At 34.0% G+C, this 16,425-nt stretch overlaps 1 protein-coding gene across 2 annotated transcripts in view; it reads left to right on the forward strand.

The window, feature by feature from the left end:
- Positions 1-16,425, forward strand: part of LOC111515596 (synaptic vesicle glycoprotein 2B) — a 138,361-nt gene that overhangs the window by 9,711 nt on the left and 112,225 nt on the right. The gene's annotated exons all lie outside the window — the stretch shown is intronic.

The following is a 16,425-nucleotide window of genomic DNA, read 5'->3' on the forward strand; positions in this document are numbered from 1 at the left end:
AGAGTCACAGTCTTACCATCTGACCTGAAATAGCACCCACTATACAAACTAATTGGCTTCGTTGAGAAGCTGGGTTTATTTGGTCGAGTGTGAATAGGTGTGAACCACAATAAACCCTTGCGGGTTGCGGTGAAGGGTCAAATAGACCCACTTACTTCAGACCTAACCTAACGTAATCTACTAATTTGATTGGAGTGTCATTACAAAAATGTCATTAAAACAATTGTTTTTGAACATTTGTAAACAATGTTCAATTGTTATCTGATAGCAAACTTTGTAAGCGGAACAGAACTTCTTCCTGGAAAGGATATTATATTTTTATAAAATCTATGAAAACTATATTTTATTCTGGAAAGGATAAGTAGGTACTATATGGAACGTGAGTTCCAGATAAGTTATATCAGTCATTTATTTGGATGTGATGGATGATTGAAAAAGTGGGTGGAATTTTTATGGTTTCATCACAACCATTTTCAAATAATTTTTTTTCATGAAGTGGAAAACCTTGTGTTGATTGCAGCACAATATAAAATGCACAGTCGAAATAATTTCTGATTACATTAACCTGATATATTAGTTTTGTTGATTATTATTCGCATATGATTGGCAAATATCCAAATATCCTACACTCCTGGGAAAATTTATCATTGGCAATGATTAGTATAAATCCAAATACAATACACGAGGTGACCTTGATCGTCTGGGTTTTGTTACAACAGAAGGTCAGGGTCTTGTCATGCAGTCTGCTGATAGTTACACTTACTAAATAAACGGTTCCAAATGTGACAACTCTGTGAATCTTCGAAAGTTATGTCATTTTTAAATGAAATATTTTTTGTATATAGATACATCAATCAGACATTACTCATCTTGAACGAATGCTTGCCCTCCTTTTGCGATATTTTCGAATTGTGCATAACAGGTTTCACATTCAGAGAAGTCCAGTTAAAGCCACCCTGAGTAAGTTCAAATATTGATATCGTGGAACACATCGACTTCAAGTTTCGGGATACCACATTTCTTTGTCAAAATCCACCCCTCATCCACCACCCCCTCCCGGTAACAACTTACATGTCAAAAATTTCAAACGGGTATAATAGTCGAGTAATACCTTATTTGGAATATCATTTAATATTTTTAGCTAATCTTGTAACATTTTTGACAATATGATGACAATTTATCTCTGATATTTTCTGGTAATGATTTATTGAATACAAAAATGATAAAATTATGTTGCTCTCATATACCGTATAAACCATATATAATGGATTATTGTATAACTTGAAATTGTGGAATTGGCCGCGGTGGTAGTGCGCCCAACTCACAGTCGGAAGGCCGACACGTGTCGGATATAATCTAACGCCCTTCGTGGTATTAGCCAGGGGAGTAGTTGTTTTCTGATAGGTGTCAGTCCATTAACCTACTGTGTAGGTAATTTGAGACTGGCCTGAACGAATTGTTTTTTCAGATAATTTTAAATATGACTAAATCTCACACAAATTGAAAGATGTTGGTTGGCTGAACATGTCACATAAAAATAAATATAGAACAGATAGATACAATGTCAATGTAACAAAGGAACCTCAACACCTCCTTTCTTTCGTACCCACTGAATATTATGAACCATCTTTCAGTTACCAAATCTGCTACGTTTATAATGGTTTATCCCAGAGTACACCATTTTTGGCAACACTTGAAAAAGCAATTTGAGACTATCAATTTTTCAAATTTAGGATTTTTTTTGTCCTTTTTTGTCATAATTCAGGTTATCACTGTGGTCTGCTTTTAGTATAGGCGCCTGGTGGAATTGCTGAGATTGGTGTAAGAACAATTGTTTCTGGTTAAGTCTGGAAAGAATCGAACTGCTCTATGAACTTAATCTACAATGAATAAATTGTGAATTTATTCTTAATGATTAATAATTATCTAAGGTTGCGCTGGTTGGGCTCTATCCACACAAGCACAGTCAGCAAAAAATGACAGCCTCCCGCATTTGTCCGGTTAAAATTTCTGGCTCAATGCGGCAAATTGGCATGTTCTTGAGATTCAAGAATAGAGAAGGCGTAATTCAACTCCACTCCAATAATCAGAACAACCATCTTGACAGAGTAGTCTGGATTATTACTATTATGATAAGCTATGTTGGAAACAATAAAATACTTTTTCAAGTTTGTATTCATTTTCGAACTATAAAGTGAAACTAAACAGAAAAATTAACTTCATCCACTGTGCGAATTCAGTACCATTAACTTGAATACAATATTATGAACAAGATTCCACTCTGAATAATATCGTGTAGTTTAAGGTCGCATTTTATTTTGTGCTGTTCAAAATTACAATTGATAGTTGTGAACCTACTTTTGTTTGAGTGAAGTTTATCAAAAATCATTATGACAATATAGACTTTCACGGCCGGAGTCACGATAAGATAAAAGAAAATCCGCTCTGGTTGGACGTGGTCGAATGAAACTTGAAGTACCAAACGTTTCGTCTGCTACTACGGCAGACATCATCAGTCGTATATGCATTGACTGCGAGGACGAATGTTATGTCTCGAAGTCTCAGCCAACTCAGCCCTATTATCAATAGGGTTTCTGAAAGCAAAGATCAACAGAAGACCTTCAATACGGTACCTGCCTTTGGAAATCATTTGGAATTCGTGTTATCGAATTTGATATTGTCAAGGTCCTTGAACATAATTAAGTAATCGAATTTTCTTATGGTTTTCTATCCGTTTTGTTCCTGATTTGCCATTTTTTTGTTCCTCAGAAGTAGCTATCAATGATTCTCTCTCGGATACTTTTACCTTCGATGAAAGAATTCATATTGCCACAACTTTTTTTATACTTGCTCACGATAGCTCATTTTCCTCTCCTTCCCATTTACCTGCTGCACATTTTTCCGACAAGGTGTTATATCCTAATCAGGATCTTAAGGAACATTTGGCTTGGAATGATGTTGAACAAGTAGAATTTAATCTTAAGAAGATACAAAAGTCGAACATAATAATGTAGGGACAAACAATTCATTCAGCTGCGTCGACTGATTTGCTAGGTATCAAACAGGAAACCATTTGTCTCTAAATAATCACGTTACTGGAATTTCAATAGCAACTTCTGTGAAACTTCGGATAATATTTCGATTTGAGAAGTTGTACGCATCTCAGCTACTTTTAAAGCCGAAAGTAGATAATCTTTTGTATATTCTTTATATGTAAGGGAACTTCGCCGACAAGCAAACCCTCAAGCTGTCAGATTATTTCCAAAAAAGAATCATCTACCTGATAAGATACACAAATATCACAAGCAATCGTGATTATCTGTAAAAGCAAAGGAATATCGAAAGGAAAATGGGTACTTATCTTAAGTGCTTGACCGACTTACGTCTTTTGATTTCTCCGAGAATGGTATATGTCATCCCTTCGAAAATCAACTGAATATATTATACAACGAATTTAATTTTTGAGAACTTCTTAAACGATTTTATTCAGATTGCAATACAATTCAATATCATTGTAAATCTAAGATGGCTCCAGCTACAAAATGGCCGATTACATATGTTTCCACAACTACCTCAAAATGTGTATCAAATAGGGGGAGAGAGTGTATAAAAGAGCCATTAGGCTTTGAAAGAGCCGATGTGATTTTCTACCAGTTACCAAAATCCTACCATAATTTTATTTTAATGTTTGTATGGCAACACTGAATAGCTGTAATCCACAAACATTTGACAGTTTTGCGAAAACGAGTGGCATTGGTACACCACGTCAAAGATGTTAGGACCAAAAAGTATATTTGTTTGCGTTTACTTAATTTGTTTCACAAAGAAAAGTGCAGCATAAGTTGATAAAATTGATATGTTGTATTGCTATGTATATATTTAGCATTATTTTACGATAATATTGATGTCATAATGTTTACGCGAAATGTATTTTGAGGTTACAACTTAACTGACAAAATGTTTGAAAGAACCACTTGTGGAGGCTTTGAAAGAGGCGGCTCTTTCATGGCACGAAAACTGGATCTTTCAATATACCTACTACAAACAACCGAATTGCGCAGTTTGTTAGAGATGCCTATTTAGCAGCTTCAGCTTTCAGCCTACAAAATGATACTCAAAAATTCATCAAAACTGGCATATATCCCTTTAATTCTAACATATTTTCTTACGATACGTTCCTTGCATCATATGTGACCAGCAGACCTAATCCAGCTCCAGAAAAAAATAAAATGAGGAAAAAGAGAAGGAAAATAAACCTTGGAAAGTTGATGTTGAGGAAATGTCACCAAAACAAAATGTAAAAAAACTAAGTTCCAAGGCACGTGATGAGTCCAGTGATTCCAGCGCCAACATAACTTTTCACGATGATTACTCATTAACAAGCTCAGATGATGAAATCAATCTATTGGAATTGAAAAACAAGAAGATTTCTTCACAGCAAGATAAAAATTATTATATTGTATGTAATGGAGATTATTCTAAGATCAAAGTAGAATTGTACCAGTGTAAGATTTGTGATGATTGAGCACGAGTCTTGTGGCATTGAAGGTGTTACAAATTTCTTTTGCCGAAAATAATTTTAGTTGATCATTTGATAAGGAGACTGATTGAAAAAAATAAATGAAATAAGATGCTCAAGAATATTGTAATATTGTTATTTGAAACTATGTGACTTTAATAGAAATAACTATTGTTAAAGTTTGATTAGGTTTTTATAAAAGATAAATAGTTTATCAAGAGATTGTTATTGCTGAAAGACTGTTTTTTTGTAAAGAGGAGCCTTGTGGCATTACAAGGTTTCTAGTTAATTATTTATTTCATAATGAAGACTGATTATTAAAGAAATATAACATTATATTTCACAGATATAAGCAATTTTACAGTTTGATTAAATTTATATAACAGTCAAATAGTTCATTGAGTAATTTTTATTTGCTGAAAGACTGTTTTCTTGTGAAGAGTAACCCGGCTCTTTTGAAGCACATGCCGAGCCCTTTCATACACATGTTGCTTTGAAAGAGACGATTTCCCTTCTTTTTTTAAATTTGCCATATCAATAATTTCTGTCATAGTATCTCATTTTATTTTGATTGGATAACAATGACTATTAAACAAAATTACAAATTTACAAAAAGTAATTTTATTCAATAACCGTCACCTGACGTTTTTGATGTTCTCCAAAACTGGCTCTTTCATACACACTCCCCTAACAGAGCCTGATTTGTACTATAGTAGTATACTATGAAAAAGATGCAAATCCAATGTAATGTATACAAAGAGCTTTGTTAAGTCAGAATCGGGGTAAAAGCATGGATATCGCACCCTAGTCAAGATTTTGTATTGGTCGAGGACTGTGTGGCTTGTAGGTGGCTGAAAATGATACGTCGTTAGCGATACAACACCCAAGTTAAGGTAAATGGTTAAAACTTTGGAATAAAATAAGTATTTTAATAATAAAAATAAGACATTTTTTTTAGTTAAACGCTTTTATTTAAAAATGTACTAAAAACTAAAAAAATAAAATCGTGAGGTCTTAGGTAGCAGTAATCACACTACTCTTTTCAGCAATATACGGTATTGATCAGATAAAAAAATAATAAAATCGTTGGAACATATTTAGTCAGGTTACGCTACGCTCAACGATTTCATCATTTTTTTATCTGACCTATACCGTAGATTGCTATTGTTGAGGAGAATGGTGTGTTGACTGGTACCTAGGACCTTCGAATTATTTTTTAGTTTTCATTACATTTTTCAATAAAACCGTTTAACATATTTTCTTACCTATTTTATTTATTTTGATAACGGTGTCCTTGTGGAATAAACTTCGAAAGAGTGTTTTCCAAATGAATTTAATCTATAGCTGGTACAGCTATAGATTAAATTCATATTTTCACACAGACATATTTTCAATCAGTGATTGACATCCATTGTGCATCAGAGTGTGTTGAGGATTTTCCTATGGTGATTTGATGACAAAATTCACCTGATAATGAGGAGTTATTAATATCCGTCTAATTCGTTGTTCCACGCACATAAATTATGGTAAATGTGTTATAGTTCACGATATATCATTTTCTCAATTTAACTGTCCACGATACTGGTTGGTTATCTCAATAGAAAAATGCCGGTGCCGAACGAAAAAACTGTTTTAGATTTGATTTCTGAATTGGCTCGACTGAGATTTTTGATTATTTTTAATTTACTGTTTTGGTACCTTCGAAAATGCTTCGAAATGGGGAGTTTTGGCATTTGTTTATCGACAAGATGCCACCTGTTCCGAACTACCAGGTGCAGGGCCGTCGCCATGGGGGGATGGGTGGAAGCCTCTCCCCCTGCTTGGGGTTGGGATTTCTCAAAGTTCAATTTCTTTCAAGTAAGAAAACAGTCCTGGTAAATTTTGAAGTGACAATTTTACAAAATTTCCAACTTTTCGCTGGTTTTGTCGACTTGGAGAAGTTGGGAAATTTCGGGCCGTGAAGATAGAAAAAATAATAGTAGAAAACAATAAGCACAATATTATTTAAGTGTTGTTTCCTTTCATTTGTATTGAATATTCGTTTACATGGTGGAAGACCAAGAACCTTGGTTCAATGTAGAATAATTCCCATTATTATTTTTATAATCACCAAAATTTGTTTTTGTTTGTGCATACCCTAACGGGCATAAGCATTCAGCCAATCTTTGGATAGCTAAGTAAAAAAATTAATATATTATAGTAGTAACACTAATCCCTCGGCTTTCATTTCTTCGAAAGTTGCGAAATTTTGCTAGTGGGGTTGGGAAAATTTGGATTTCCTCCCCCCCCCTGGTTTTTCTTTTCGCTACGGCCCTGACCAAGTGGTTTGTTTCATAAATCCAGACAGCTATTATCGACGATAAAAGTATGGCTGACATACTTTTTTCAAGTTTGCGTTCAATGCGATAATATTTATAACCCGTAGAGTTTTAACTGTAGGCCTGCCAAATTCTTTTGCGTATGTGCCAGTGTGGAAATCTCGATTTTTTTTATCATAAAGTATCTAGGTATATTTTTAGACCCAGACCATGGAATTATTATCGAATACAAATCTGCTGATGTGTTGGTAAACACTGAACGGCATTAAAGAACACCGATGTGAATAATAATTCATTTTCTATTTTTGCAGCAACTCGCGAGAACGAAGTCAACAGCACAAAAGATTTTGTTTGGGTTACGTGAATATACTGGAATAACTTTTGTTGTACCAAATCAGTTTTCAATGAAATTTCGTTCACTTAGTTATGTTCGTGGGATATTTGATTAAATATTATTTTGCACTAACACATGAAATAACATATTTCTATACAGGGTGTTTTCTAATTACGGTACGAAACTTTAAAGATCGATTCGTTAGGTCGTTTCAAGGAAAAAAGTTCCGTTAAAGTTAAAAAATAATGGCATTTATAAAATATCATAAATATCCTCACACTGATTTGATTTGAATTTGCTACAGTTATTTGAAGTAGTAAGGCGCTTATTTAGCCCTCACTAGATTGAAATTATTAGGTCTAGTGGAGTCTCAGTGGGCAGCACAGATAAAAATATTGTGAAAAAGAAAGTACGCCACTGACTTGTAGATTGAACAACTATAAATACAACTTTTTTGTCGCTTGTTTTTTTTTTCATATCTAAATTCGTTTTCGAGAGTTGGTCCCGCCAAATGGTCAGCTCCCTCTAAAACCGATGAACCCGAGAGAGGGGATTGGAGAAAGCACTCGAATGACTTATAAATAGTCAGATCTCGGAGAAATGAGTCCAGTTATCACCCGAAGACGATTGTGAATACTAACAATCGAAACATCGTGAATTAACTTAGCTTGGAATCTTTAAATTTTCATTTCTTGTTAATGTTTTTTTTAAATTTTCATCTCGTGTTAATAGTTCATTTTTTATTTTTTTGAGTTTATGGTTGTTGCTGGTATTTTATTTCATTGTAATTTTCAGTTTTTTTTTGCTTAATATAATTGTTTTTTCAGCTAATATTTTTAATTTTTTTACAGATTTTTCAGGGATTTCAAATCAATTTATATTATATTAGACAATGGAAGTCCGAGCTAACGAAATACATTATTATTATTTCAACCTAAGTTTTCTCTGGTCAGGCCTTATCCCCCGAAGCCCCAAAACATTCGGAGGGCGCGCAGGCATTATCAACCAAAGACTACTCCCCACACCGTGGAATAAGTGATCATTGGGTCCGAGAATCATGTGCCCTTAGCAAGCGCACTGAGTCAAGAATGACAAAATTTTGCATCTGTCTGACTAAGATTTCTGCCGGCAAGCCGGTATGATTTTGAGATTATTATTAAAAATAAGGTTAGTTCATTTGCACTGAACATTTAACGAAACGCATCGCCTGAACAAGATGAACTTATTTCAGAATTAGATAAAGAATATCGATAGTACAGTCCAATAATTCGTAAAAAATAGTACGTTAGTAGCAACATTTAATGTCATTGACTAATGAGTGTCATAGTTCTTTGAGAATATAACTTTTTATCTATGCCAGTGACATTCAAAGTAACGAGCTAGGTCGCACCAGATAAGCATATTTTCAACCGAGTGAAAACAAAACAATTATTATTGTCATAAATGAATAAAATTCAACAGTTTTTGCTAACATTCAAGAAATAAGCTTTGGAACGACCTCTACTTGAATGATATAGTTGGAACAGAAATCAAATGGAAATGGTGAATCATTGAATTTCAATATTACGGTATCATAACTGGAAATATTTTCTGTCCGTAACCCTAATGTAATCCAGTATTTTAATAATATCACTTTCCTGGAAAATTGTCTTTACCACAGAAAATATTGCTGTTTCCATAAATGAATTCCTTCGTAAAAATTTCGAATAATGATGAGCTCAAATGTATCAAAAAGATTACAGTTCCTAAAGTTCACAATAATGGAATATTGTATTCATTCTTCATAAGAAAAAGGGATGTTTTTTGTGGTGAGTGTGAAAATTGTGAGTTGAAAATAATAAGTTTTCCTCTCTGGAAACATTTAATGCCGGTGCCAGTTGAAGCTGCCGCTTTATTGCTGCCAACACTAAAAGTAGAATGGCAATCATGCTGATGATGATTTAAATTTGATAGGAGATGAACGTCAACTTCAGAATATTGATTCAGTCAAAAAAATTGAATCAACCACTCTCCCCTGCTAATTAGGATTGAAATGCATGAAAATTCAGTCCATCCTTTTATTAAAATTAACTGAATTTTTCACGAAAAATGGCTAATATGATAATTGAGACTATGTTAAAGTGATCAACGGTGATCACTCCGAGTAGAATAACTCACGAAAAAGTTTCATTTTGAAGTTGGAATACTCCATAAATGGTTGTTTTTTGACACGTTGAACTGAAATAACGGAACATGTTGACATCGATGAGATAATTACTTTGAACGACGTCACTTCAACCTTCCTTCAGTACAATTTCACACAAACTGAGCGGATCAATACATTCACAGACAGCCAGGCTGCACTTGGGGCACTGATGAATTTAAAAATGACATCATGACTGGTCTGGGAATACCGTGAAAAACTGGGGAACTTTGCGGACAGGGATAGATTGACCCTATACTGGGTACCAGGACAACGTATCGCAGGCAACGAAAAAGCTGATGATATCATCAATTCCATATATAGACTCTGAACTAGCTGTACTAGCTGTTCATAAAGAGTACTGGAAAGGTATATTCGGGAACACATACAAGAAAACCTTTATAATGGAACCGTTGAAAAAGATGAACTATTTCCACAAAGCTGGGATCGGCTCCAGAACAATCTTAGAGCTACTCACTGACAACTACATATTGAGGAGACACCCAAACATAATGGACTGTATGACGAAGACCCTAGCTGCAGCTCAGCTCTGTCCAAACATCATCAAGAGACAGGACACAACGCTTAGACTTTGCGAACACTAAGACCATCGCCACAGCGAAAACACCTTTCTGGCTGAAACACGAGATGATAATCAGATACTTCCAACTGCCTGGTAACCCCTAATTTCCTGATGCTCACCCCCCACCAGGACGTCCGGTGATGGTAATCACCCGAAGCCCCGCCATCATCTTTCCGCTTCCGATCACACATCGACACGCCAGTTAAATCTAAGGATTAGGCAGATTGAGACCTTAGAGAGAACTCGTAACGAGACCTGGGGAGTAGGCAGATTGAGGCCCCGGCGTCAAGCCACAAATTCTTGAAAATGGCTCCAAAATGTGAGCCATTTATATATATATATATATATATATATATATATATATATATATATATATATATATATATATTATATATATATATATATATTATATATATATATATATATATATATATATATATATATATATATATATTATATATATATATATATATATATATATATATATATATATATATATATATATATATATATATATATATATATATATATATATATATATATATATAATTTTAGCACGCCCCGTATGATATGGGTCGATTTCTTGGTGTTATTTGAATATTTCGAGTTTGTCGAAAGTATCATCAAAATATGAACTTTTCATGAATTGAGAGTACCGATGTACTTAATTTCAAATAAGGCTTTGTTTTGGACCATATTTAGCACAATTTATGTTTATCTCGAAAACAGATAGAGATAGGTATTGGACATTATTAATAAAAAAGTATTAAAATACCAGAGCGATTCCAAAAATGTATTAATATACGGGGTGTTCCATTTAAAAAAATAAAGTTGCTAGGACTTTTTGATGGAAGTGGCAACGCCGCAATGCTGAAAATATTTCAGATCGATAGAACAGATAAGGAAATGTGAGAGGTGAAATTTTCAGAAAAATCATGCTTTGCGTTTTCCAGAAACGTCTAACCTACCATCGACCGTAAGTCACGCTGATATAAAATTCTGAATGCTTAAAAATTTTTTTTTATGAAATATTGTTTATATCAGACCGTTATTCACCTCGTGCGTGCAGGATTCAAATGAACGAGTCTGAGGATAGAACGTTGAAATATGCCAGAGTGACATGTGACAAGTGATAGAAAGCTTGAAATGTTTCACTAGGAGTACCAAGTGTACTCTAGTTTATAATGTATTATTTGTATTTGATTAAAATTTTCATAAATAGAATAAAATTGAGATTTGTTATACAATGAAATTGTTCAAATTGATATTATTCTTGTAAAAGTTCTTGTCCAGAAATAAATTCCACTTAAGTGATTAATATCTGTACTTTTATTCATACAATTGTTATTTTAAAAAATGCAAGACATTTCTAGAAAGAACCTCTTAACTGAACTTGATTCAGTGGTTGATACTACCATTGAGTTATAATCCATATGGTGATCAAACTTATTCACATGGTCTGCTAAAGAGCATCTTTCTGGAGTGGAAGAACAACTCAGTAGTACTTGTGCTAACTAAGTTGAACTTCGCCTTTTGTTATGTCAGCAACTAGCTCTCTAATTTATTTAAATATTTGTATTTAACTACAGCTGGGTAACAAAAAAAGACGATTATTATTATTATTATTATTATTAATCTACAGTCACTTTTGTGGGAAGTAATTCTAGCACCTGATGATCGTGGCCAACATATATCTCATCACATGATTGACATACACAACATTTACTTGGTTTATTAATGGGACCTTGTCTTTGACTTTGATGTGTATTGATTTTATGGTAAGTACCGTTTTATTGGCTATTTTAATGCTAGGTAAATTCTGAAAAATGACCATATAACTAGTGATGCCCCAGTCCAATACATATTTACATCCTTACCCTTCATTAAGAAGATAACTCCCAAACTATCGAGGATTTTTCAGAATTTACCTAACATTAAAATAGCCAATAAAACGGTACTTACCATAAAATCAATACATAGCAAAGTCAAAGACAAGGTCCCATTAACAAACCTAGTGAATGTTGTGTATAGTATTCCGTGTGAATCATGTGATAAGATTTATGTTGGCCAAACTTCACTATCATTAGGTGCTAGAATAACTTCGCACCAAAGTGACTGTAGATTACATCCAGAAAGATGCTCTTTAGCAGACCATGTGAATAAGTTTGACCACCATATGAATTATAACTCAATGAAAGTATTAACCACTGAATCAACCTCAGTTAAGAGGTCCTTTCTAGAAATGTCTTACATTTTTGAAAATAACAATTGTATGAATAAAAAAAACAGACATTAATCACTTGAGTGAAATTTATTCCTACTTTTTGACTCTAGATAAAAGCTTTTACAAAAACAATATCAATTTAAACAATTCCATTGTATAATATATCTTAAATTTAATCTTTCATAATAATTTTACACAAACATAAATTTTACATTATACACTAGAGTACACTTGGTACTCCTAGTGAGAATATATAAGTTTTATCAATTGACAGATGTCACTCTGGCATTTTAACGTTCTATTCTCAGACTCGTTCATTTGAATCCTGCACGCATGATGTGAATAAGGGTCTGACGAATAACAATATTTTATAAAAAATAATCTCAAGCATTTAGAATTGTATATCAAGTTTCATCTTCTCCAATGTATCAACATTTTTTCTTCAACATCAATGTAACCATCCTCACATAAGATGTAAGTCATGAACAATTAATATTTTTGATCTTACCTTAAAACTTATATTATTGTAGTTTCCCTGATGATGGAAATAAAAATTTCCGAAAGCTTGGACGAACTTAAAATAGTACTCATTTACTTGCTGCAATACCCCACTATCCAACAGTTTTTATTCTTAACTAGTCAGCAACGACTACCGTTCCTCTATATTTTTTTTTTGAATGATGCAACTAATTTTCTTTCATTTTCAGTATTTTAATATTAATGTAATTTTAATCACAAAAAGGATTTGAAGCTCTATATATATCTTTATATATCTAGGATTTACTGAAGTAGAGCTCGCAGATAATTCAATAAAAGTTATAAAGCTTCAAATCTTTTTTGTGACTTACATCAATATTAATATATATATATATATATATATATATATATATATATATATATATATATATATATATATATATATAGAAGTACTCTTCTGATTATTCCCATATTGATTTCAATTTAAGAGCCACCGGTAGACAGCTGTTTCAGCCTGTTGGGCATCGTCAATACCGGGTAAATAACTTATAAGTACTTGATAAAAATAACTGCGTAAACGCAAGCGAGACCTAGCGGAACCACCTATTAGTGTGACCACCAAGTCAACTTGTCAAGTTTTTAAGTCAACTTGCCAAGTTTTAATGTCAGTGTTGGTGGTTTGACCAATCAACCGACAACTGTGGTAGCAGAAATTTGGGAAGATATCCTGGAATGCCACCGGAAAACGAATCCACATGTTTCTAAAAAGGATATGAAATCGAGAAAGGTTGATACAGTCAAGCTGCTGGAAAATAATTACATGAAAATCAAAAAATAAATAGATAAGTACTATTCTGTTCATTGCCATATTGATTCACTGTAAGAGCCACCAGTAGGCAGCTGTTTCAGCCAGTTGGGCATCATCAGTACCGGGTAGGCGGTCATCGATTGAAGACATGTGAATAACCAAGTACTGTGTAAACGCAAGCGAGACATAAGTGGAACCACCTATTGGTGTGACATCCAAGTCAACTTGCCAAGTTTGCTTGTTTGCACGATTTTCGACTTCTGAGGGTTATCGTTCGTAGGGGGATGATACCTGATTAACAGTAAAATACATTCCGAACATATATGTGTGTATGGACGATAACAATCCCAAACAAAAAACCAAGTCAAAAATGAGTGAAAGCTAGTTGAACGATTTCTTGGTGGTTTGGAAATGAAGATTCATATTTTTTACTGGATTTTATAGTTGATTCAGAAACAATTCTATAGAAAAGAGTACAGGGATTCGTTGGGTGATTCTTCACTGGATGAATCAGTATCATTGGGATTGATGACAGCTGGAATAATTTTTTCTGTTAATGAATCTACGCGATCATCCAGATCCCACATCTCTGTTTCTATTCTGATTGTTTCGTGCATACATTTCTCCCAAGTTTCTTTGTCGACTGTTTCCAGAGAACTGTATAGGCATTTCTTTACTTCACACAGTTTGAAGGTCGTTATTCCCTGCGATGATAAGGCGGCAACTGAAGAACCTTTAGTCTTCACCATCTCATCGGAAACATACTTGATGAATTTTGACTTACGAGGTTTAGCCAATTTGGGGAGAGTTATTTTTTCTTCAATAAAAAATGTAAGGTGACTAAAAAATGAAACAAAGATCAACAGGCGACCTTTTATCGTATGTCACCCATTTTTGGAATAATGCAATCGAGGAACATGGAGAGTCAAGAGCTGTAGCGCTTGATATTTCTGAGGCTTTTGACCTTGTGTGGCATAAGGGTTTGTCGGCCAAACTTCGAAGCTATAGCTTGTCGGATCATCTTTGTGTATGGCTCTTCAGCTTTCTGAAAAAACGTTTCCTGCAAGTGGCCGTCTTATGTTAATGCTCCCCATTTACTCCCACGGGGGGCGCCCCAGTTGGAATATTCATTAGTGTGCATCTAAGACCTAGGAACAACAGGTGGCCTCTTATATGTTGATAATTTCAACAAGTCACAATTATGATAAAATGTATCCATGACTGAGTTTTTTCACTGTATCCGATGGCAATAGAAAAATATAATATGCTGATATTTCGCGATATGATTCATCGATAAACTTGAAATATTTCATAATTTTTATATGGGAATCAACTATATGATGGATTGTATATTTATTCAAAGAAAATATCAGCATCTTCTTTTTATCGTATTCTTACATTAAAAGTACTTTTGTCTCCTTCGAGACGTTTGCTTTGTTTCTTCAATCAGACCAACATGATTGACCAGACTTGAGAACCAGTTCTTGATACTCTATTGAAGTTTGACAGTGTCAGTATTCATTTTTATACTATTCCGTTTTTGGAAAATTGAAAATGAGTGTATAAGATGTTCTCAAAAGTATTACCAGGAGTTCTTCTGGAAAATTCTCTGGATTCAGTTTTAGTTCAGTTTTGATAACAATACGGTTCGTTTGATCAATGGTTGAATGGTTGAAACATAAAATATTATTTTCATTTACCTGAGCCTGGAAAGTATTTCATTATCTTTTTGTATATGTCACTGGATGAGTTATTAGTTTTCGATTCTCATACTGTATTTCTGAACGATTATTTGGTAATATTTCTTAAAGTGGAAATGAGAAATTCAAGCGCTTTTGACACATAATGGGTTAAAATGAATCTACATAACTACATAACTGATTTTATATTGTTTTTTTTATTTTCCCAAATGCAGTAATGATAGATTTGAAAGGTAGAACTGACATCTTTGGTTAGAATAGATCCAAAATAAACACTGTTCCAAATACAAGAACGGCTAAAGTTTCCTGGAGGCGTCTTCAGGAAGCAGTCTATTTCATTTCCTGAAGACATCAACTTTGTTTGTGAAACGCTTGCCAGAAGAGTTTTCGAATATGGAAAAATAAATTCATAATGATAAGAATAATGAAAACGATAAAAATTAATGATCTCTAACATGTGTCAAAGCTGATATTTTCCGGGTTTTTTGGTCGTGTTCTGCAGGTTTTTATGGCTGACGTTTTGTCTACTACTGCGGTGGACATTATCAAAGGCTATAAGGTCGAGGTCGATCGAGATGCTCGAGTTGTTTTATATTATCATAGGTGGGCGTGGGTTGGTTTCGCATAATTGAATTACCTGATCTTGTTTGTGTAGAATTGAGGAGAAATTCAAACACAGGGATAATTTCAATTGAAAAAAGAGGCAATAAACATTAATTAAATCTGACTACCTTGATCTTATTGTACACAAACAAGATCACGTAATCCAATTGAGAGGAACCATGTTATGTCAACCCATATTAATATAAAACATGAGTCTACTAACAGCACTGTGGTTTTTGCATTGGTAACAACAGAAACAGCAACTCGAGCACTTCGACGTTACCTCATCGCCTTCGATAATGTCTACCGCAGTAGCACACGAAAAGACAAGTATAAAAACCTGCAGACCACGGCCAAAAAAAATCCTGAAAACAGCTTCGACACAGCTCAGACAGTGCTATTTGGATTCGCTATAGGTCTCATTAGTGGTGTTAGATTGAACCACAAATGCATTCTCCCCCCTGCCCCCTTCCCGGGGTTGAGTGCCCTGAAATTTTACCCACACGGTTACTGTGTGCAGAAGTACCACCACTCATCCCTGAGTGGACCCCAACCTGCTGATGGGCACTTGAGCAAGATAGACATCTGACTTCCTGCGATCGAAAGTCTGCCTTTAGGTGCTTTCACTTTCGTGATTTACTGATTTCATCTGATGTCATTTTACTAAATGTAATTTA

This window comes from Leptinotarsa decemlineata, unplaced genomic scaffold (genome assembly GCF_025532065.1).
Source record: "Leptinotarsa decemlineata unplaced genomic scaffold, Ldec_3_MD MMD2_tig00000199_RagTag_RagTag, whole genome shotgun sequence".
NCBI classification, from domain to species: domain Eukaryota; kingdom Metazoa; phylum Arthropoda; class Insecta; order Coleoptera; family Chrysomelidae; genus Leptinotarsa; species Leptinotarsa decemlineata.